This window comes from Vanellus vanellus (genome assembly GCF_965231255.1).
Source record: "Vanellus vanellus genome assembly, chromosome: 3".
NCBI classification, from domain to species: domain Eukaryota; kingdom Metazoa; phylum Chordata; class Aves; order Charadriiformes; family Charadriidae; genus Vanellus; species Vanellus vanellus.
In genome coordinates, this window is record NC_138907.1 from 17632071 (window position 1) to 17644220 (window position 12150).

The following is a 12150-nucleotide window of genomic DNA, read 5'->3' on the forward strand; positions in this document are numbered from 1 at the left end:
TATCGATGAGGGTGTTTGATACAGTGGGCATCTAATGTGTTTTGGTCGTCATTCACCTCTCCGTAGCTTGGTTTAATTCAGCCTTGGAACAGAAATTCTCAAAACACCAGATGATTCATGGGCACCTGTAGACAGCTAGAAGTGTCAGATGATTTAGCACTGCCATCACTTGCTATTAGGTCCATGATCATCTGTGTGTGTAACATGCTACAGCTGGAAAGAGCAAGGCGACCTAAAGGGCAGACCACTTAGGGAATATGAGAGCAATAAGAAAGTAATTTATGGCTGGGAGCTCTGCCCTTTGGCTCTACTGATGCATCCCCAGCCCCTTATTTAAAGCAGGTGGTTTGTGATACCATGCTCCAGGCAGTAGATGGGGATGGGGATCCTGAGCAGAGAGCATTTAACTTGTCAGTCACACTTGTGTCCTCACCTGGACTGTGGGGATCCACGCAGAGAGGACCAAACACCTGACCTAGCTAGCCAAGCCTCCCAGTACCAGAAGCTAAGACGCAATGAGGCAGCAGCAAGAGCTGCCTGCCCTTTGTCTCTGTTACAACTGACAGGTTTTATGCCTAAGGAAAGAATGAGAAAGCACTTTATTTAAATAGTGTATTATATGGCTTTGTGTGTATGTGTGTACTTGCACAGATGTAAGGAGGGCAGCTTTAGGGGGAAATGTGGAGACATCTCTGTATAAAATAACTGCATGTGTGCCAATAAGCTTAGGAAATTGTTAAATAAAACAGAAGCCAGTCTATATAGAAGACTAACTGCTAGCATTAAAAGAAATGTAGCCCTTCAGCATCCCATCTCATATACACGTGTCTGTGAAGCATAAGAGAGGTAAAGCAATTCCCATCTTGCCCTGGTTCATTGCATTAGGGGACCTTGAGAACAGGAAATGGCATCTAGAAATGTGGAGCTCTCCAAAAGACAGACTTTCCCATTAATGTCAATGAAATGATTTCTAGTTTCATAATAAAGCCCTCTGAATAATTCTTCCACTATTTATACATCTCGTAAAGATTCAGCCTGCATGGAATGAAAGGCAAAAAGGGAGAGGGGGAGAAAAGACTGGAGAGGGGAAAAAAAAAAACCCCAACAATTAATCAGATTACTTGTAGACTGGGGAACAGACAATGAGCGTACCCTGTCCTAGAAAAGAAATGGTTGAAACCGCATCATATTTATTTCAGTGGTGCGGATGAGAGATGGTGTGTTGTATTACATTTCTATACTTCATATCGCTTTTTCTCCCTCTGCTGGCAGTTGGAGACAACAAAGTTCTAGCTAATAGAAAATAACAAAACTCTTAAAAGAGTGAAGCATTTAGGAATCTCAAAACTCTGTGGCATATGCTGAAAAATTAGGTTGTACCGTACTTGAGTCCAATTAGTCCTGGAAATCGCTGACAGGCATCCCATGTACAGATGAGAATAATTCTTACAGAAGATTTAAAGTACAGCTAAATGCAGCCCTCTTTCCTTTAGAGAGACAGCAGATATGCTCACTTTTTAATGTTACAGTAAATATAGCCTGCAGAATCAAACTTGGAAGTTATTTGTAATTTTTTGGAAAGAACAACTTCAGGTCTGTAATTTTAGAAATAGTATTGCTTGGCTTCATGTTACAATGACATTCTGTGTACTTACAGGGGTTACTGATTCTTCCCTTTGTTTTTTTTTATTTTACTTTCTCTTGAAAGCATTTCCATAATATACAGACCTAAGGGGAAAACTTTGCTAAAGCAGTTACATGAAAAAGATTCTGCCCTATGTATTAAAAAAAAAAAAAAAAACAAACAACCAAAACCCCCCCAAAAAAACCCAATAGAAGTTTAATTTTGTACCAGGGAAATTCTTTAAAATAATGGGTTTATCAATAAATTTATGTAAGCTTACTGGCAGTAAGGGTTTATTAATAATACTGCCCTATAGGAGAAAATAAATGCTGCAGACTTACTTAAAAGGAATAACTAGCAAATAAAAATATAATCTTGATTATAATGCAGATACTACTTTCCGCTCCATCAGCCTGGGGTATTAACCTTGCAAATAATGTTATTTTAATGACTACAAACCATAAACCTTAGAAATATATATCAACTTTGCGTGGAAATGTTTCTATATTCCCTGCAGCAAATCAGAATCAGTAGTATCAAATTAATAACATTAAGCTTCTTAACTATTCTTTGAGATATTTTAGTAAATATTATAGCCATTTTATGGTTGAATAAACTGAGGCAGAAAGAAGTTAGTTCAACAGTCTATGAGTGCTGATTCTTAATCCTCCTTCTATTGATACACATATTAAAGGCAGGTGGAGATCTTTTTTTTTCTTTTGAAGGGCTGCATTTAGAGCAACAGCTGATGAGGCTTAGCGAAATAAAGTGTATTTAGTAGGAATTTAGCTAGGGGAAAATGCTGGCAGATGCTAAGGAATATTCAAGTTAAACAAAGACATCTGCGAGGAGTGGCAGCGCTGGGAGAATAATTCTGTAGTCAGTAGTAAAGGAGGACTGAGTTAGAGCAGCCATGGCAGGCGCAAGTTGGGGCTGGGATGCCAGGGGAACTTTTCAGCAGTCTTGTAGCTCAGTTGAAGAAGCCAATTAAAAGCACAGAAAGTGAACAAATAGGGAAAGTTTTAAAACATAGAATTAATAGTAGTAGTAATGCTAGAAATAGGAGCATCTTGGATATTTTTTCATACCTTCTCACCACTGTCCAGTTGTCTGCACAAAGCTGAAGCAGCTCAATCAATGGGTGATGCTTCTTCAGCACAGGCTGCTTTCCTACCAGTTGCAATTGCTCTGTGAAGATTAGCAAGGATGCTTCTCTTTTTTCCTGGAGCAGCACAACATCATTTGTTAACTATCTGCCATGGTAACCACCAATGCAATGGTCCAGCTCCTTGGTTTTAACTGTCCTGCACTGAGAAAAGTGAATGTCTTGTTTTGTTATCTTGCTGAAGAGTCAGCTTTATTAAAACATTTAAAGATTAGAGAAGATCTATACATACAAACATGTTCCAAACGATGGATGGGAAAGATTCACACAGAGATTTAACACCTTTGTGTTACTACGGCTGTATGCAACAATAACGAATCTCTTGCTGTGACTACAGCTTGCCCAGAACAGCACAGGTTGAGGAGTTCATAGAGATACATCCTCCCTGTTCTTATGGCTGCAGTGGCTACTTTAAACCTGCTTTTTCCTCTAGCCTAGATGGGAAGACCATTTAAAAAATAATTGCCTCTTCCTTTTCTCCCACTGTTAATTCCCTGTGATTGCATACAGTGACACCATGTGTAATGTGCAAGGCTACTTTCCCTCCTCTAAAGATATCAAATCAGTATTTCTGTTGCCCAAATACATTAGCATCTTACTGACTACGACTATAGTCTTGAGACTCTTTTGTTGTATCTTTTTGAGGATGAACTGGTAAAATGTTGTCATACAATGAGAAATATTAAATGTACACTCTTGTTCCTAGATTCATTACTGTTCTCTTTGGGAACCTTGTATAAATCTTGTTGGTGATTTGACAAATGGGGAACTGCCAGAATTGGTCTTCAGAGTGGACATATTACATAAGAAAATAGGATATGGTTATGAGTGGATATGTAAATCCTACGTATTGAAAAGTAAGGCAGTGCCTAAGAAAAGCCTCTTAAATTGTGAATGGAGAGTTCTGGGCACATTTTCACAAAGCTTAGCGAGAAGGTACCTAGTAGAGTGTTTTGGAAAGATGGTTGGCTATGCCCTGAATTGTCACTGCTGGTCGAAACCATAAAAGCCTATGCTAATAGATCAGATGCGTTTTCTGAAAGGATAAGTCCTTTAATAAGTGCTTAAATACATATCACAGAGATGTTCTTTTGTTTTATGTACATACTTTTAATTAAGTATTACTAAGTTATTTGTGAACCACTACTATATTTGTAGCATGTATTGTCAAGGCAGCAGGTGTTATAGCCCGATTTAAAATCACTGTAAATGAGCCCCAGCCCACTTTGAAATACACAAAATGTTTTGGACTGTGGGTCTTTATGTGAATTTGAAACTCTGACTTTTTCTTTGCAGATGATACGTCTGTGGCCTTCAGTGATGTTCCCCTTTCATGGCAGAAGACAAAGCCTGGTAGTTCAGCAGCACCAGAGCCTGAGCTCCGAAAACTGAACAGGGAGAAGATCTGAACTCTTAACTCAATATCATATACCTAAATTCAGGTGTTACCTGAATCATCTGTTTACCTGTTATTGTCTTCAATTCACTTCTGTAGTTCTTGTGGAGTATGTTGCAACAGAAGGAATCCTTTCCCATCTTTATCAGGCTGTATGTGGAAATGGTGTGCTAAACCGACTCTGAAGATTGCCTCTGATTTGCATTTAGCTGTTGGTAGTGGTTACTACTGCCATCCCCAAAATACTATTGTTGCAGTTAGCACTGATTTCTTCTGGATGCTAGAAAATATGTGCTGAAACAGGTAAGAGAGCAATGCTGATTTGAATAGTGTATTGAAGTAACAGGGCCAGTCCAAATGCTTTCAGCTCCCACTGGCCTCTGGGATTTTGGAACTCAGTGCTTTTTAACCTCAGGCCTTTAGAAAGGATTTATTTTTCTTTGCATTATGTTCTGATAAAGATGAGAGGTTTGGTGCTTCTTTCCCTGTCCCTCTCTTTCTCCACAGAACTGTGTGGAGCAAATGTTTTGATTTCCTTTGTCATAAGGACAGTTCCCTCATTCTATGCCCTGTGGTCAAATGTAGCTTCATATGTTGGCCAGCTGAGTGTAAGGATTTCCTTCATGAAAAGTATGTCAGCAAGCATGATATGTCCTGCAGCATCCTGCAATTTGGAGGGTGTGTAAATGACAACAGCTAGAGGATGTGCAGTTAAACATGAAGTAACGGGGATTCAGCAACACAAGTATGAAAGATTCAAGCACATACTGAGCCAATTTTTATATGGCTTTTAGATAAGAGGACAAAGATAACTTGCAAAGGAACCTCTCATCTGATCAGAAAGACCTTTCACTTCCCTATGTATATTTTTGAGGAACATATAAATATGGTAAGAAACACTTTGATAGCAGAGTCAAGAGGAAACTATAGTCATTCCTATGTGTGTGTGACTAATAGCGTTGATTGTATATGCCATTAAAAGGAAATATATCTGTACACATTGTTGCCAAGCTCCGAACAGTGCCCTTTATTTTTCATTCTTCTACATGGACAGTGTCATTCTCCTTCCATAAACATTAATCTTACTGGAGCAAAAGCCAAATAACACAAAATCTCACCATATGGAAGATTTGTTTGAGTGGGGCCTCAAAGTGCACACCAGTCATGCACTGTAACCTTCGACATATGTGCTCAAGTAGATGATTGTGCTAATGAGGACACAGCTAACTTTGGCAAATACCTAATTTTTACAGGCAAAACCAGGTTTTGCTTGTGCATTGAATATGTCTGCTCTTGTAGATGGTTCTATCTCCCTTTGAGGCACTTGAAAAAATGGGCCACTAATTCACAGGTGGTGTTTTTAGCCTAGCTTGCTGTTGTTAGCTCCAAAGAATTCAGTTGCTGAAAGGACAAAGAATTTGGGGAGGGCTAAAAGCTAGGGTTAAATGTTGATCTTCTTTTTTTATGTCTGCTTGTATTGCCATACGTTAATGGTATTCTTTTATAAATCATGGTGCAGTGTATGTTCATGCTGACCCAGCGATTCATCTATTGTGTATGCCTGACAGCCTGGTCCTAATAGCTTTTTGCACTATTAACATATCACAGTGTGGAAAGACACATTAATGTGCTTTTAATGTGTTTTAACTGTGTGGTCCTATTGGGCATGTAGGATGTTGTAGCAGATGGATTTCATGTAAATAAAAAGTACATTTAACCTAAAGAAACAGAAAAATATGTCACCTCGCCAGGAATCCTTACTTGCAAAGTAGAAGAGCACTCTTTCTTCTCTTACTGGTGGCAGTTTTTCGAGACATTTATAGAAAACAGATTATTGTTTCATCTTTTAGTGCGGAGTATTCACTGTGGCCTTATTCATACATAGAATCATAGAATCATAGAATCAGTGAGGTTGGAAGGGACCTTTAAGATCATCAAGTCCAACCATTAACCTACCCTGATAAAAACACCACCACTTCTAAACCATGTCCCTAAGCACCTCATCTACCCTTTTCTTAAACACCTCCAGGGATGGTGAATCCACCACCTCTCTGGGCAGCTTATTCCAATGTTTAATAACCCTTTAAGTGAAAAAATGCTTCCTAATATCCAATCTAAACCTGCCCTGACATAACTTGAACCCGTTTCCTCTTGTCCTATCACTTGTCGCCAGGGAGAAGAGGTCAGCTCCCATCTCTCTAAAACCTCCTTTCAGGTAGTTGTAGAGGGTGATAAGGTCTCCCCTCAGCCTCCTCTTCTCCAGGCTAAACAACCCCAGATCCCTCAGTAGGACATGTAGGACAATGTCTCACAACTGACCTTAAGCAACAAAAGATATGACAAAAGAATGCTAGCAAGAGGAGGGTGAAGTGATGGGAAGGATGGGTAGGAAATATCCCCTATCTGAACAAATTGAAAAATGATAGTCGTAATCATTGGGTACATTTGCCTCAGCCATGAAGTTTCACTTGTATTTTAACTCCGTTCCACATCTTTTCCTTTTTCTCCTTTGCCAGCTCTAGCCTGGCATAGTTTTGCTTGTGTCTATACTCTGCTATACAAATGTGCTGCATTATCAGTCCAAATTTGATGTCTTCCTGCTATGTCAGGTACATTTTGCTTGTATGTTATGGAATAGATTAACCCAGGGTGGCACTTGAGCACGTGTGGAATGAAACCCAAGCAATACCACTTTTCTTCAACACTGGGTGTGCTTGCTTTATTATGAGTCAGGGAGATTTGCAAAATTGATGTAATACACTATAAAGCATGCATTATTCAATGAATACTTCTGCTCTTCCTATTTGTATATTTTTCAGAAATCCCTAAAACCTGCCAAATATTATCAGCAAGTCAACATGTTATTAACTCAAATTCTTCAATTTATTTTTGCAGAAATTTTTAAGCAATATTGAAGATTTATGGAGAAATTTCTACCAAAAATAAGCTGTGGTTTGCACACTGCTTGCAGTCATTTACAGAAATTCTGTATGGCAGCGGGTAGCAAAATACAGAATGTGATGTGGTTTCTGTCTTCTCTTAGAAAGGATTATGAGTAACCAGTGAGTTTGAAAGTTATCCACTGAAATTCATCAGTGTAAGTTAAGTAAAGTATTCCTTCTGTATTTCTGGGAATATGAGCATAAACATAGTGATTTTTCTGTTTAGTTGTTTCTAAGTAGTTGGACAATGAAAAGTTATTAGGAAATAGAGTGAGTAAATGCAATGAATTGGTCTCCTAAGCCAAACCGCAGCTCTACCAGAGTCCTAGATGGAAAAGTGAAACAAAGGGAGGAAAAATTGGTGTTCTCAGATATAGTGTGGGAAGAAAGGAAAACAGAAGAATCCTAAGATTTTTCTGGAATTTATATACATACATACTTTTAAAACAGAACTTCTTTTTAAAGGAAATATAGGGCGATTTAGGTTGCTCTGCCTCTCCAAAGTACAATTGTGGAAAAGGAACTCAGGCTTTGCATTGAATTTATACTGTTAGATTCAGCAATTTTATACAGTAATAACAGCATTCCCTGTCATTGTGTTTCTATGGTAAGTATGCTATGCATTCAACATCTTATATTACTTTTTTCTGTCAATCCACTCAGCCAATTGTTCATAGATAAACTCATTTGAAAATCTAGATAATCTTGCCTATTTGGCGTCTATGAAAAGCGGGTAAATGCTATGGTGTTCAAATTAGAAGCAATTACATTCTCTATTTCTGTCCTTACCCTTGATTATAGTCATCGCTAATCTTGGTATTTCAAATATTTTCTTAGGCTGCCTCCACACTAATTTTTCCACTGTCTTTGTAATGTGGCCTTTTTACAAGTTCTCCAGGAACAAAATTTCTACCTTGGTACTAGACACTTGCTGCACAAAAGACACTTCAGTTGCAAGTGCAAATGAGTTATTGTTCTGGCTAAAAGGTTGCTCCCCATGGCTGAGACCTCTCCACCAGCAGAAAACAGCAGTGGGGAAAGAAACCCATGGACTAAGCAGGGGGTGCTCTGCACTTCTGCAAGCTTGCAGCCTGGGAACTCCCTTTGCCTGTGACTGCCCATGGCACTGGAGTGAAAAGAAACATTACAGAGCTGAGGGAAGGGGAAAAGAAAAAAAAAAACACAAAGAGAATGAGTGGGAAGACAAGGTTGTAATGCACAATGCTGCACTTAATGACCAGAAAAAAAGGGAGAAGGATCAAACAAGGGTGCTGTGTCCTCACACCCATTTCCTTAACTTCGCCTGAAGGCAGCATCTGTAACTCAGCCCAGGTCTCCAAACAGTCAAAGCTTGAAGAAAATAACCCACGTTTTGTGATTAGTTATAGTCTTTATCCTTAGTGTAAATAAGGCATCCACACCACCTGCATTTAGGGGTATTGAATTGCCCTGTGGAGGCTAGTGTCTCTTTCCATTGACTGTGTAAGGAGGCTAGAAAGATTAGTCTCCCAAGGAAGGTGTCCAAAAAGCTTGACCATAGCTAAAGGTTGTCCCCTTCCCCCAGTACACCTTCCTTTTATGCCATTCTCGACTGTGATATTTTGGAACAGAAATATTTTGTCTGGTTTCTCTCTTAAGAAAGTTATATTTGGTGACTGCTGTACAAGAAAAAATCTCTGCAAAGTGATGCAGAGCATTATTTTTTTTTTTACCCTCATTATTTTTTACTTGCCTTGGCTTATTTTTATAGTTCTGCCTCTCTTCCTCCTCACCAGATTGTTTATACTTAAAAAGAAATAAGCCTTCTGCTTGTTGCATAGTCAGTTCTCTTTACATTTTTAAGTTAATGTTGGTTTCTGTTGTCCTTTTCCATGTTTAGACATAGCCAGGATAAATTTCAATGACAGCCTTTCCAACTGTTTCTAAATATTTCTCACTTTTCTCGCAGACCAATTTCCATATGTTATAAAATTCAAATCAAAATTCTGTAAGGCGTTCTCTCCATCCCTCCAGCCATCATCCCAAAAGTGAAGGGGTTCAGTTTGTTCAGGTAGAGCTGGCTTTCTACGCCCCCAGCACCAGCAAATCTGTTGGGAGTAGGAGGACGGTGGAGCACGCCGCCCACGGCCACCTGCTCTTCCAGAGGGCCTAGAGCCTTGCCAGCACAGTGCCAAGGCACCAGCTCGGGGTGGGAGTCTGCGGGAGGCACAGATCAGCCGGGAGATGCGCTACCTCACTTCTCCCTCGCTCGCTCTCTCCTGGGTAACCTTTGCTGACAAAGAGGAAGCCTGTTTTGTTGGGTTTTTTTTTGGTTTGTGGTTTCTTTTTTTTTTTTTTAGTCTCCCTCCTGGCAAATTACTTGCTCATCTTACCTATAGACATTTAGTCAGTTGTCAGAGTTAGTTTTGTAGCTAGAGTGAAAATTGTGTAACGCAGGTAGAGTATAGTTTACTTCCTCTGTGAAGAGGTTAGTGGTGTGCACGACCTTGCTATTGGAATAATAGCATCCGTATTGGAGGTGTAACTGTCATGGGAGGAGGCTTCATCGCTTCTACTAAGACATTATTTTTATGCAGACAAGGCCTTAAACGGGGTCTTGTCAGGTGCTTTTCTAAAAAAGAAAATACCAACCAACCAAACCAAAACACAAATAGCAGCAAACCAAAAAACAACCCACCAAAAAACCCCCAAAGCCACCACCCCCAAGCCCCGAGAAAAAACAACCACCAACCAAACCCAAAAGCAAATGTCAGATCTCATGTCCAAAGAATAGAAACTACAGGTCTTTTTTTGCCCGATAATCACCTAACTAGCATCAGCCGGTTGAATGTGGCTACAGTGCCTGCAGACACGGCAGCTTTGCTGTAGTCCAGCCGCTCTGTTTTTTTAACAGGGACTCAGCGGGAGAGAGAGAGATGCAGGATCAGCTGCAGCCTGGCATTGGGAAATCTTGCAATGCCTTATTGCAACAGCGGCATTTCAAACTGGAGATCATGAATAGTCCTCAAAAAGCGTTATCCTGGCATATCCCCCTTATTCACTGGGAAAGAGGTATTCTCTCATGGAAGAAAATGAGGCTCATAAGATAAAAATTAGGTTACCGATTACTGTTGTTTTAGCATTAGCTGAGCTTGCTTCTCAGTTAACCATTGGGTTAACTACAGTTCCATGTATTAAGTCCCCTGAAATGTCATTATTATTGACTCCCCAAAGCTACAGAACTACAGGAATACCAGGATCTAATCAAACATGTTAATACAAACACAGATTGCCCCAGATTAGCCTACTGCCTGTACTGGGAGAAAGCACGGCAGCTTCCAGTACATTTTCCCCATTCTGTTGGATTGTAGATGCCTGAACTTGCTCGGGGGTTCAGCGTCTCAAGCATATTGGAGAGTACACTATGGGCTGTGTATTAAGTCCAGTTCTCCCACAGCTATCTCAAAAAGTCTAGCTGATACCCTCTCTCCTTGACCCTTTTACATTGTTCCTTTCATTTTATTTTTTTTTTTTCCCTCTGCAGACAGTCTTAAAAACATCCACTTTTGCTCTATGAACCTGTAGAGTCGTGAGTATTATCTGATGTGGTCCATGACTGCATTCTCTGGGACAGCTCTTCTAGTCTTGAAGAGCACAGTTGTACTTCATGTTCTTTGGGTAAAATTGCATGTCTGGAGATGACTTGGCACAGAGTCGGACTTTCAGATTAGCCAAAGACTTTTGCAGCATCAAACAGCATTGGGTACCAGGATCAGTGATGTGGAGAGCCCACCAGGCACCTGACAACTGACTGAACCTGGGCCTGGGGAGGTAACTGCTGATTTGTAGGTATTTCTGCAGTATGTACCCAATCTCTTGGGAATCCTGGGGTGTGGGGAAAGAGGTGGGCAACCATGCAGTTGTCAGGACACATATATTTTGCCATGCGGATGTGGATATCTGTAGGGGCAAGAGGATAGTGGATGTATTGCAGAACAGCCTGTGTTCACAGCCACTCTAAAAGTACTTTTGCATGACCAGGTACGGTGGCACAGCCACTGAGCTTAAACAGGTCCTTTCCATAGACTTTGAGAGCAAGGCCATAATTCTCTTATTCTCTCGGTGGGGGAAGGGAGTCAGAAATAACAAACCTTAGCTTGATTTTCACATTTTTTCCCCTCTGTCTAAATTACTTTACAGGTGTGCTAAAGGAGGGCCGTGGTTCAAAAAATGCTCAAGGGCTTCTTACATATTTGTATTTAAAAAACATCAAAAGAAGTAGTGAACCAACCATTGTCTTTCTGGTGAGAGACACAGAGGTACCATAACTAAAGAATAACATGAATTTATATTAGGCTAGAAGGATAATTATATTGAGGGGTCTGCAATCGCTCAATCTCCCAATGATTTCTGGTAATAATATGGTCATTTTGCAATGCCTTCTATTTTCATTACTTTTGTTGTCACGTAAATAAGGCGTCAAAGTTTTAATACTTTGTGAACAGTATTCTCTAAATTACAGCAATGTGGTATACTACTTTGACCTTTTCAATATTGTGGGATTTGGATGGCTGGTCTTTCTATTTATAGCTGTGCTGAGTGGTACGGCATGAGTGAGTGGTTATCAGCTAATGAAAATACAGAACACTGGAGAAGTCAAGTGAAGGTACTGTGTTAGAGCATAATATAATATTTCACAAAATGTATAGCATTAAATATAGAAATTCTGATAAATCATTCTTTTGACAAAAGGCATAATGAGATTAGAAATTGCAACAAAAAAAATAATCCTTTCTAATGACATAGATTGTGCCTAGGCGGGGAAATGGTGTGAATTTAACTTGATCTCATTATACTCCTAAATTTGTAATCTCATTTTCCTCCTCAGATGCTTCACTTAAGAAGGCAGCAGTGTGTGTGTGTGTGTGATTGGGTGTGATACATTCTATATTTGGGAAAAGTTACTTAATCCTTCAACTTCAGTGCACCAGGAAGTGAGTAATCCTTGAAGCAGAGGGAAACTTCCCTCCTAAGATTCGGAAGA